Below are 11,234 nucleotides of genomic sequence, written 5' to 3' on the forward strand. Positions count from 1 at the left end.
TTACAATATATCTGTATTTGAATACGCGTCCCTATAGCAGTTTTGTTTGGCGCTTCGGTGTATATGACTGCATGACGGAAATAATAGAAGACACCGTGCTGAATCAGAAGCTGATATATTATGCAAATTGAAGGTGGAGAGGGAAGACAGAATAGGAAAGATAAAGAACTGATGGTATCAGCAGCATCGGGACTTTATGCGGAAGCAGCGGCGACGGACGAAAGTGCTGAATTCTGAATACTAGACAGTTGCGTTAAGGACTGCACCACACAGACACAGTGTTAACAACAGACGCGTGGACTGCCTCGGTATGGTCCTTGGCCGACCCATACTCCCACCTAGTTCTACCTCTTATCCACATTCTCTTTCCAAGACCTCCGTGCTTACTGATTTTTGATTCCTACTGGAGGACATAAATGTGCACCTGCGCTGAAGGCTGTGGATTTAAAGATTATCGAGTGGTATCAGTTTTCTATGAAAGTATAGTGTCTGTTCTTTTGGAAATTAGCGCAGATTATCCAGCGAGAATCTAGAAATAGTGAATGTGGAGAGCAAGGGTGGGGAATGCAGACAAGTTGAGGCGTAGCGCCGTATAACGATCCTGCCTTGGAGGCGGTTAGGTGGGAGACGTGTCTCAGAGCTGGAGAGTGACAGATGGTGACGCGAGACTGGACGCGCACGTAGTTTATGTATCAGCCGATAGAGGGCAATATTGGATAGGGGGACTATGATTTTAGTTCCGATTGTGCCTACTAGAGTGCACTAAAGTAAGAGAATGTTTTTCATAAACTGTTCTAGTATTTTCATAAAGTGTTATTATGTCTTTTTGTGTATGTAAAATGTTATAAATGTTTGATACCTAACTGAAACCCTCAGCTGCCGACAGGTGTTGTTGATTTACCTTGGTGTGGACAGCTGAAAATGTGTGCCCCGACACCGGCCGAAGTGGCGGTGCGGTTAAAGGCGCTGCAGTCTGGAACCGCAAGACCGCTACGGTCGCAGGTTCGAATCCTGCCTCGGGCATGGATGTTTGTGATGTCCTTAGGTTAGTTAGGTTTAACTAGTTCTAAGTTCTAGGGGACTAATGACCTCAGCAGTTGTCCCCCATAGTGCTCAGAGCCATTTGCACCATTTTGTGTGCCCCGACCGGGACTCGAACCCAGGATCTCCTGCTTACATGGCAGACGCTCTATCCATCTGAGCCACCGAGGACACAGATGAATAGCGCGACTGCAGGAACTTATTCCTTGCACGCTTCCCATGAGACTCACACTCCCAACCGTCCACAATTCTACATATGCAATGTACCCTATAGACATTTGCCCATTCACTGTGAGTCTCACATGAAGCGTGCAAGGGATAAGTCCCTGCAGTCGCGCTATTCATCTGTGTCCTCGGTGGCCCAGATGGATAAGGTAGCTGCACTGAAGGACTTTCTGTATCAGTCAGATACAGATATCACCTTCCTGCAGGAAGTTAATGTCAAAGAATTGTATGTTTCAGGGTACAAAGACGTGTTGAATGTGGCTCCAGAAAACGCGTGTGGAACAGCCATCCTTGCTAAAGAAGGGATCGAGATGACAAACGTGTGCCTTTTAGAGTCGAGGAGGGGAATTAGCTACAAAATTTTTAACACCACTTTTATAAACCTATACGCACCTTCAGGCAACAATGCGAGACGAGACAGGACAGCCTTTTTTAAAAGTGACATTTTATTTCTACTCCAACAAAACGCTGCAGAAATTGTCATTGGTGGCGATTTTAATTGCGTTTTAATTAAAAAGGATCAGCGACCAAATTTTAACTTCTCCCAAGAACTGCAGGCGTTGGTCACCAACATGAAGTGGTTTGACCCGTGGGAAATAAAATATCCGACGCTGGTTCGCTTCACATAAATCACTGGTGCTACACAGAGCAGAATCGACAGAATATATGTCACCCCCCCTTTAGACACTAAAGTCAATAGTATCGAGGTGATACCAGCTGCCTTCTCTGACCACCTCGGAGTGAGGTGCAGCATCAAATTAACCGGGCAAAAGACATACTGGGGTCGCCCACTATGGAAATTAAATATCAATAACCTCTCTGAAAACGCTCTAGCTTTATAGATGCAAGAAACTTGGCAGTCTGTTTTAAGGATGCGTACTAAATATAGATCAACTATTGAATGGTGGACTATGGCCGCTAAGAAAAAGATAAGAGCAACGCTGATATCTTACGCCAAAGAAAGGGCAATGTGGTCAAGACACACAATGGAGTTTTACTACTCTTGCTTAAGAGACCTTTACGACCAACCAATGTCTCAAGACGTCTTTATCAATATTAAAAACGTTAAAGCCAAAATGATAAGTATCAAGAGGGTAGATTTGGAGGGATTACAAATCAAATCACACACTAGAACGCCGGTGGAAGCAGAAAACACCTCCATCTACCACTTGATACAACACACAAAAAACAGAAGAAGAAATTTTATTGCCTGCCTCAGAACGGAAGATAACGGAGTCCTGACAGAACAAAGGGATATCTTAACTGAAGCACATAGATTTTTTCAGCAATTATATTCTGGAAATGCTACTGACGACAAGTCAGTACAAGAGTTTTTTCAGAACTCCGGAATAGAGGCAGTTGTTACAGAGGAGGAGAACAGAGGTTTAACGTTAGAAATTACGAATGACGAGGTTTTTGATATACTCAAATCTTCATCTTCACGTAAGTCTCCAGGCCCAGACGGCCTGCCTGCGGAGTTTTATAGGACCATTTGGCACCTAATAGGTTCCCAGCATTGGCGGCCGAAGACTTCCGGCATAAGAAGTCAGCCTCATTCTGCCAACGGCCTTGTCAAAGAGGGCGGAGGAGCGGATAGAGGTTCAGGGCACTCTCTTGTCCTAGGGGTGGGAAATTGACCCTAAAGGCGGAAGAATCAGCAATGATCAACGACATGAGGATGCAGAAGGCAATGGAAACCACTGCATTAAAGACACGTAACGTGTATCCACAGGACATGTGGCCTCTAATTGAAGAATTGTCATGATGATCTCTCCATTGGCAGAAGATTCCGAAATAGTCCCCCATTCGGATCTCCGGGAGGGGACTGCCAAGGGAGAGGTTACCATGAGAAAAAGATTGAAGAATCAACGAAAGGATAACGTTCTACGAGTCGGGGCCTGGAATGTCAGAAGCTTGAACGTGGTAGGGAAACTAGAAAATCTGAAAAGGGAAATGCAAAGGCTCAATCTAGATATAGTAGGCGTCAGTGAAGTGAAGTGGAAGGAAGACAAGGATTCCTGGTCAGATGAGTATCGGGTAATATCAACAGCAGCAGAAAATGGTATAACAGGTGTAGGATTCGTTATGAATAGGAAGATAGGGCAGAGAGTGTGTTACTGCGAACAGTTCAGTGACTTGGTTGTTCTAATCAGAATCGACAGCAGACCAACACCGACAACGATAGTTCAGGTATACATGCCGACGTCGCAAGCTGAAGATGAACAGATAGAGAAAGTGTATGAGGATATTGAAAGGGTAATGAAGTATGTAAAGGGGGACGAAAATCTAATAGCCATGGGCGACTGGAATGCAGTTGTAGGGGAAGGAGTAGAAGAAAAGGTTACAGGAGAATGTGGGCTTGGGACGAGGAATGAAAGAGGAGAAAGACTAATTGAGTTCTGTAACAAGTTTCAGCAAGTAATAGCGAATACCCTGTTCAAGAATCACAAGAGGAGGAGGTGTACTTGGAAAAGGCCAGGGGATACGGGAAGATTTCAATTAGATTACATCATGGTCAGACTGAGATTCCGAAATCATATACTGGATTGTAAGGCGTGCTTAGGAGCAGATATAGACTCAACCACAATATAGTAGTGATGAGGAGTAGGCTGAAGTTCAAGAAATTAGTCAGGAAGAATCAATACGCAAAGAAGTGGGATACGGAAGTACTAAGGAATGACGAGATAGGATTGAAGTTCTCTAACGCTATAGATACAGCAATAAGGAATAGCGCAGTAGGCAGTACAGTTGAAGAGGAATGGACATCACTAAAAAGGGCCATCACAGAAGTTGGGAAGGAAAACATAGGTACAAAGAAGGTAGCTGCGAAGAAACCATGGGTAACAGAAGAAATACTTCAGTTGATTGATGAAAGGAGGAAGTACAAACATGTTCCCGGAAAATCAGGAATACAGAAATACAAGTCGCTGAGGAATGAAATAATTAGGAAGTGCAGGGAAGCTAAGACGAAATGGCTGCAGGAAAAATGTGAAGACATCGAAAATGATATGATTGTCGGAAGGACAGACTCAGCATACAGGAAAGTCAAAACAACCTTTGGTGACATTAAAAGCAACGGTGGTAACATTAAGAGTGCAACGGGAATTCCACTGTTCAATGCAGAGGAGAGAGCAGATAGGTGGAAAGAATACATTGAAAGCCTCTATGAGGGTGAAGATTTGTCTGATGTGATAGAAAAAGAAACAGGAGTCGATTTAGAAGAGATAGGGGATCCAGTATTAGAATCGGAATTTAAAAGAGCGTTGGAGGACTTACGGTCAAATAAGGCAGAAGGGATAGATAACATTCCATCAGAATTTCTAAAATCATTGGGGGAAGTGGCAACAAAACGACTATTCACTTTGGTGTGTAGAATATATGAGTCTGGCGACATACCATCTGACTTTCGGAAAAGCATCATCCACACAATTCCGAAGACGGTAAGAGCTGACAAGTGCGAGAATTATCGCACAATCAGCTTAACAGCTCATGCATCGAAGCTGCTTACAACAATAATATACAGAAGAATGGAAAAGAAAATTGAGAATGCGCTAAGTGACAATCAGTTTGGCTTTAGGAAAAGTAAAGGGACGAGATAGGCAATTCTGACGTTACGGCTAATAATGGAAGCAAGGCTAAAGAAAAATCAAGACACTTTCATAGGATTCGTCGACCTGGAAAAAGCGTTCGACAATATAAAATGGTGAAAGCTGTTCGAGATTCTGAAAAAAGTAGGGTTGAGATATAGGGAGAGACGGATCATATACAATATGTACAACAACCAAGAAGGAATAATAAGAATGAACGATCAAGAACGAAGTGCTCGTATTAAGAAGGGTGTAAGACAAGGCTGTAGCCTTTCGCCCGTACTCTTCAATCTGTACATCGAGGAAGCAATGATGGAAATAAAAGAAAGGTTGAGGAGTGGAATTAAAATACAAGGTGAAAGGCTATCAATGATACGATTCGCTGATGACATTACTATCCTGAGTGAAAGTGAAGAAGAATTAAAAGATCTGCTGAACGGAATGAACAGTCTAATGAGTACACAGTATGGTTTGAGAGTAAATCGGAGAAAGACGAAAGTAATGAGAAGTAGTAGAAATGAGAACAGCGAGAAACTTAACATCAGGATTGATGGTCACGAAGTCAATGAAGTTAAGGAATTCTGCTACCTTGGCAGTAAAATAACCAATGACGGACGGAGCAAGGAGGACATCAAAAGCAGACTCGCTATGGCAAAAAAGGCATTTCTGGCCAAGAGAAGTCTACTAATATCAAATACCGGCCTTAATTTGAGGAAGAAATTTCTGAGGATGGTACACCTGGAGTACAGCATTGTATGGTAGTGAAACATGGACTGTGGGAAAGCCGGAACAGAAGAGAATCGAAGCATTTGAGATTTGGTGCTATAAACGAATGTTGAAAATTAGGTGGACTTATAAGGTAAGGAATGAGGAGGTGCTACGCAGAATCGGAGAGGAAAGGAATATGTGGAAAACACTAATAAGGAGAAGGGACAGGATGATAGGACATCTGATACGACATAAGGGAATGACTTCCATGGTACTAGAGGGAGCTGTAGAGGGCAAAAACTGTAGAGGAAGACAGAGATTGGAATACGTCAAGCAAATAATTGAGGACGTCAAGCAAATAACTGTACTGCTTCCAAAGGGAAGGAGTAGGGACACGAAAGATATTACTAAAATGAGGCCGATCAGTCTAATGAACTTAGATTACAAGGTAGTTGCACGTGTAATTAAAGAACGAATGTGACCTATTTTAGAAAAATTAATTGGCCGCCACCAGACGCGTCTCCCTCGCCGTACCATTTTTAAGACTGTATGTGAATATCGAGACATCATTTCTATTTTCTCATCATCGTCAGCGAATGGAGGCATTGCCTTCATTGATTTTGCTAAAGCGTTTGACAGAGTCAACTACGGATATCTGTTCAGAACCTTGAAACACATATAGGTTTCAATTACGGCAACATAGCGGTTTTAATGAACATCGTCAGAGGCATACGAACCAAAATCTCGATCAATGGACAATATACTAATGAAGTATTGATATCTAGTGGAGTTCCTCAGGGAAGTCCCCTGTCAATGTTGTTTTGTATGGTTTCTCTGGAACCCCTTTTACGGCTTTTGAACACAACCTTAGGAGGCATAACAATAGCTGGAATGAAGACGGTTACGAAAGCATACGCTAACGATGTGGGAGTTCTAGTTAGGAGCGATGATGACTGTGCCCAGCTAACAGACAAGTTATTGCTTTATAGCAGGACAACTGGTGCGAAGATAAATGAAACGAAAAGTTCCTTTTTAAATTTACAGGGTCTTGACAATGTGCAACGACCGTGGGCAAACAGGGTGGAGCGCCACACTGCTTTGGGCATAACTGTTTACAGTTGCCCATTAAGAACAACGTCTGCAAATTGGAAACAGGTGTTAGGAAAAATCAGAGGCAGCATAATACTGCATGAAACGAGAGACTTAAATATCAAGCAAAGAATTAAACTAATATACTGTGCAGTTCTTTCGAAAGCTGCATATGTCGCTCAGATTTTACAAACAACTCCAGACATACTGAAATCTTTAATGAGCACAGTCTGTCGATACGTGTGGAAAGGCCATATTTTTAGAGTAGCAGTAAGAACGACTACATCGAGACCCGAAAACTGAGGCCTAGGGCTGACAGACCTTCGGAGGAAAAACACTGCCCTCTTCATTAAAAGAACGCTGAAACTTATAGAGACACAGCCGAACAGTATAACTGCCGCTCTATTTGAGCTTCTCAAACCCGGAAGCAAGCAGCCGTGAGTAGATGTTCACAACATAAATTACAACCTAAAGCATATTAAGGATTTTTATGTAGAATTAAGCTACTTGACATGCATTTTAACACACAAAAATAAGAGGACAAGTAAATATATAGTAGAGAAGTTACAATCACGCGAAAACCAAAATAAAATGGAGCTGAAGTATCTCACCAAAAACTGGGAAAAAATATGGACTAACATAAATAACAAAACACTGACCATGGAAGTGCAAGCGTCTTGGTACAGAGTTGTGAACAATATCATTAGTGCCAATGAAAAACTGTATTCAATAGGACTACAAGCAACCAATGTGTGCCAAAAATGTCACAATTTGGACTCCTTAAAGCATCGCTTCATCTGTAGTGGATACAAGAATATTTTGAATGACATTGTTTTGCAAGTCGCTTTTCTCAAACGGACCCATGGAAGAGAAATCACACTTAGCGATATACTCTTTCCAGAAAATTTCTTCCTTTCCACCACAAAAAACAATGTCATCTTGTGGCTATTCGGAAATTTTGTCAGTTATGTCGTTAACAACAATCTACAAGAATATCGAGAATATATGAAAGACGAATGCTTCAAAATATACCGGAACAAAGACCATAAAAAGAAGTTCGGAAACATGATGCAAATTTTGTTTCAGAAACAAGGCATCGGTTAATACCTAAATAACATGAAATCGACCGACCAAGATAGACTGCCAGAGTAGGGGATTGGTGTTGAGAGTGAAGTACGATGGGGACTTCGTGTGCCCCGGGACCGATACGGCAGCCGTGAAGGCCTCAACAGAACTCCGAAAAAGCATGTTTTCCCAAGAAGTAACAGGAGTCATGCCACAGCACAATAATGGTAGGGAAAAACTATACTCATGCAAAAGACGTGCATCACTGAAGAAGTTTAATTTCCTATCTTACTTTTTACTTTTGCTTCTCTTTCACTTTTGTTAAAATTCTAATGGAAGAATATTTTGCGTTCCGTAAATGCAGTCAATAGTATTATAGAGAGAGTTATTTTCACCGTAATCAATTCGGATTACAATTTACAATTTTCTAACATTGTCTTCAAGATGCAATTCAGTTTCATAACCAATAAAAAAAATAAAAAAAAAAGTGGGGCGTTGAAGCTCGCCAAAGAAGGCGCATGAAGGAGAGCGAATGGAAGGTCTAGAAGAGGAGATGGGAGGCCCTTAAAAAAAAAACAAAAAAAAGGTGGGTAGAGGGTCTGCCATGTAAGCAGGAGATCCCAGGTTCGAGTCCCGGTCGGGGCACACATTTTCAGCTGTCCACATCGAGGTAAATCAACAATACCTGTCGGCAGCTCAGGGTTTCAGTTAGTCATCATTTATTCCAGGGAAAAGCTGCACGGTCATCAACAGTAATCTGTTCTTTCGAGAACAGCTACTGTCTTAATATATATGTTATAAATGTGTTTTAGCAGTATGAATAATGCGTGAGTGTGGTTTAAGGTCAATATGAAGATAATTGTTTAACGAGTTGTGTAGTAGGATTTAGTGTGGGAACATTTCAGAGAAGTATGGATATGAACAAAGGAGATTTTTGTAGAATAGATTTGTAAGGTAAGTTTATGGTAAAGGGAAAGTTAATTCAGGTATAAATAACAACATTAAATAACTTTATGCATAAACAAAACTTCAGCATATTAGACAATTACGTCGGTAAAAAGTGCAGTCGTTGGGTTTACTATTTCGCTTTTGGTTATTGATGAAAAGCGCCGACTGACGCGGGGGAATCTTGTTTTGCTATTGGCTGTTGAGTAAACTGACCAATGGTAAGGCAATATTCTTCGCTCATCTTTCTCTGCTGGTAGAGAAGTATTCTAGAGAAGAGCGGGAGTCTAGCCATGAAACAGATCGGACGTGTAGTTCCGATGGAAATGATAAGTTGCCCGATCTAGCAGTGTTTCATGCATCAAAAGTGTGGTAAAGTGACGGCATAATTATTCCGATGGGCGTGTAGAAATTTCGGAATATATAAGTGAAATTTGTGACGAGAAAAGACATACATTCCGCGTGGCGTATTGAGCGGGTCGGTGGCTAAAGACTGTGACTGCATATGGTACCGACAGGCTTAATATTTGGCGGCCATTCTCAATCAAAAGCAATCAGTATTTTTATAGCTATTACGTTTTCGGGAAATGCAACACCATAAACTTGCTAACGTGAGTGAAAGGGATTGTGAGTGACTGTGTTAAGACTAGCACGGGCTTGGCAGTGATACTTGTTCACCAAAGTTTCAGAATATATTAATTGAGGACAAAATTTCCAGCCTTACATTTCATGTGAAAACTTTCTCCCGAAACGTAGATTAGTGACGTTAATTGCAGCCTGGTTCACGTCGAAGTACAGTAGGTTTCACTCGGCTTTCCTACTGATGATCTGCTGAGACAATGTTCACAGGTAGGTGCAAGTTAGTCGTAAAGGGACGGAGAGAACCGCGCCGCCCCAAAGTACTGGTGCTAAGTGGGAACGTCGTTCGGTCGAGGAGCATGCCGAAATAGTCCACACATTTGTTGTTGATACTACGAGGGTTATTCGGAAAGTAAGGAACTATCGGTCACGAAATGGAAAATACAGTGAAAATCTGATGAAGCTTTGCACAGATGCACTGGGAACTGTCTAGAACGCTCGTTGATCGCATCACGTCGCTCTTTTCAGTTCTCAGCTCACAGTGAGAACGTAAAGATGGCTAGAAATTCAGCGTCTCCCGCCAAGTATCAGGGCCTGGCGAAAGATTTCGCCCGAAGCTATGCAGTCCACGTAACTGTCAAGCGGTTCGTTCTATGCGACAATTCTCTGCTGCACTCTGCAGGGGCAATGAAGATGCACCCGCAGCGTTTTCGATGGGAAGTGTCTGATCATCCACAATACAGCCTGCAATTGGCTACCCCTGCGGTTCATCTCTGCTCAAATGAACCGCTCGCTATGAAGAGAATATTTTGACACGAGCTGCAGTGCAGAGTAGAAAATTGTCGAAAAGCTCTGGCGGCTGTCTTCTATAACGAGGGTGAGCCTCGCGTGGCTCGTGTTCGTGCCATCCATTTCTTTTACATTTTATTTTTCCTGTACTGCCAACTCTTTTTGTTAATTCTATTACTGGTGTCACTGAGATGCCACCTTGCCTGCCCGAGAGCGGTAGCAGCGGCGCTTATCGATATAAGCCCTGCCGTATTATTTTTTCTGCTATTACTTCCCGGTTGTCGTGTGTTCGGAGTCGGTTCGTAGCTGGCAGAGTTGCAACGCGACAGGAGTGGAGTTCGGACCTGGCAGTCGGACAGCTGGGACGCGGCAGGAGTCGGTCGGATTGGAGCGGCAATGAGGTTTGAGAAGGAGAATTCATCGGTAAATAACAAGGAGAACATTGGAGAAAAAGTTCGGGTTGGCAACGATTTGCTGCTGTGTCCACTGACAGCACGGTACTCGATTCTGGAAATCATTCCCATGCAATTCTTGATGTAGGTGTACATGGTAAGGACGGAACCGGTGAGGTGTAAGAATACGATGTACACTGGTTTTGGGAATGCCAGTCTTGTGTTCAAGCTGTCGTGTGCTCACATGTGGATTCATAGCAACGGGAGCGAGATCAGTAACTTCGGAACCTTCGTCTGTGCAAGTGCTACGACGATTGTGCTGTCGTGCGTTGAAACGTTTTCTGAAGCGTCCCAACAAAACGAGAAAACATCCGTCGGGAAGGTGTGTTCCTGCGAGGATATCGCTCTCTGTACAGTTCCGCTGCTTGCGTAGCATTTCGCCTACCTACAACAACAACAAGAAAAGAGGCGGTATGATGATGCAGTTTGTAGGAAGTACAGATTTATTGTATGCCTACTCTACACAACAGTATTTAATAGCAGATGTTGAAAATACCGCTTCGGTTGTAAATTTCTTTCACACGACCGGTTTCGGACTGTTATAAGCCCATCTTCAGGTGTGTTGTGGTCCCCGAGCGCCGCGTGTACCAGGCGCGGTGTGCTGTCTATGAGCGTAGAACAGGGACTCCTACGACACCTGAAGATGAGCTTACAAAAACCGGTTGTGCTAAAATAAAGAAATTTACTACTGAAGCGGTATTTTCAACCTCTGCTACAATGCTCAGTTGCGGATGTTCGTCCAACAGGACTCTTT

The 11,234-nt window shown here is 42.8% G+C and overlaps 1 non-coding gene across 1 annotated transcript; it reads right to left on the reverse strand.

Annotated features, from left to right (window-relative positions):
• Window positions 1-1,138: 1,138 nt before the first annotated feature.
• On the reverse strand, window positions 1,139-1,212 carry Trnat-ugu (transfer RNA threonine (anticodon UGU)). Its single transcript has one exon. It is a non-coding gene; the product is annotated as a tRNA-Thr (tRNA).
• Between the last annotated feature and the right edge of the window lie 10,022 nt (window positions 1,213-11,234).

The sequence above is a fragment of the Schistocerca serialis genome, chromosome 10 (genome assembly GCF_023864345.2).
Source record: "Schistocerca serialis cubense isolate TAMUIC-IGC-003099 chromosome 10, iqSchSeri2.2, whole genome shotgun sequence".
Lineage (NCBI taxonomy): Eukaryota > Metazoa > Arthropoda > Insecta > Orthoptera > Acrididae > Schistocerca > Schistocerca serialis.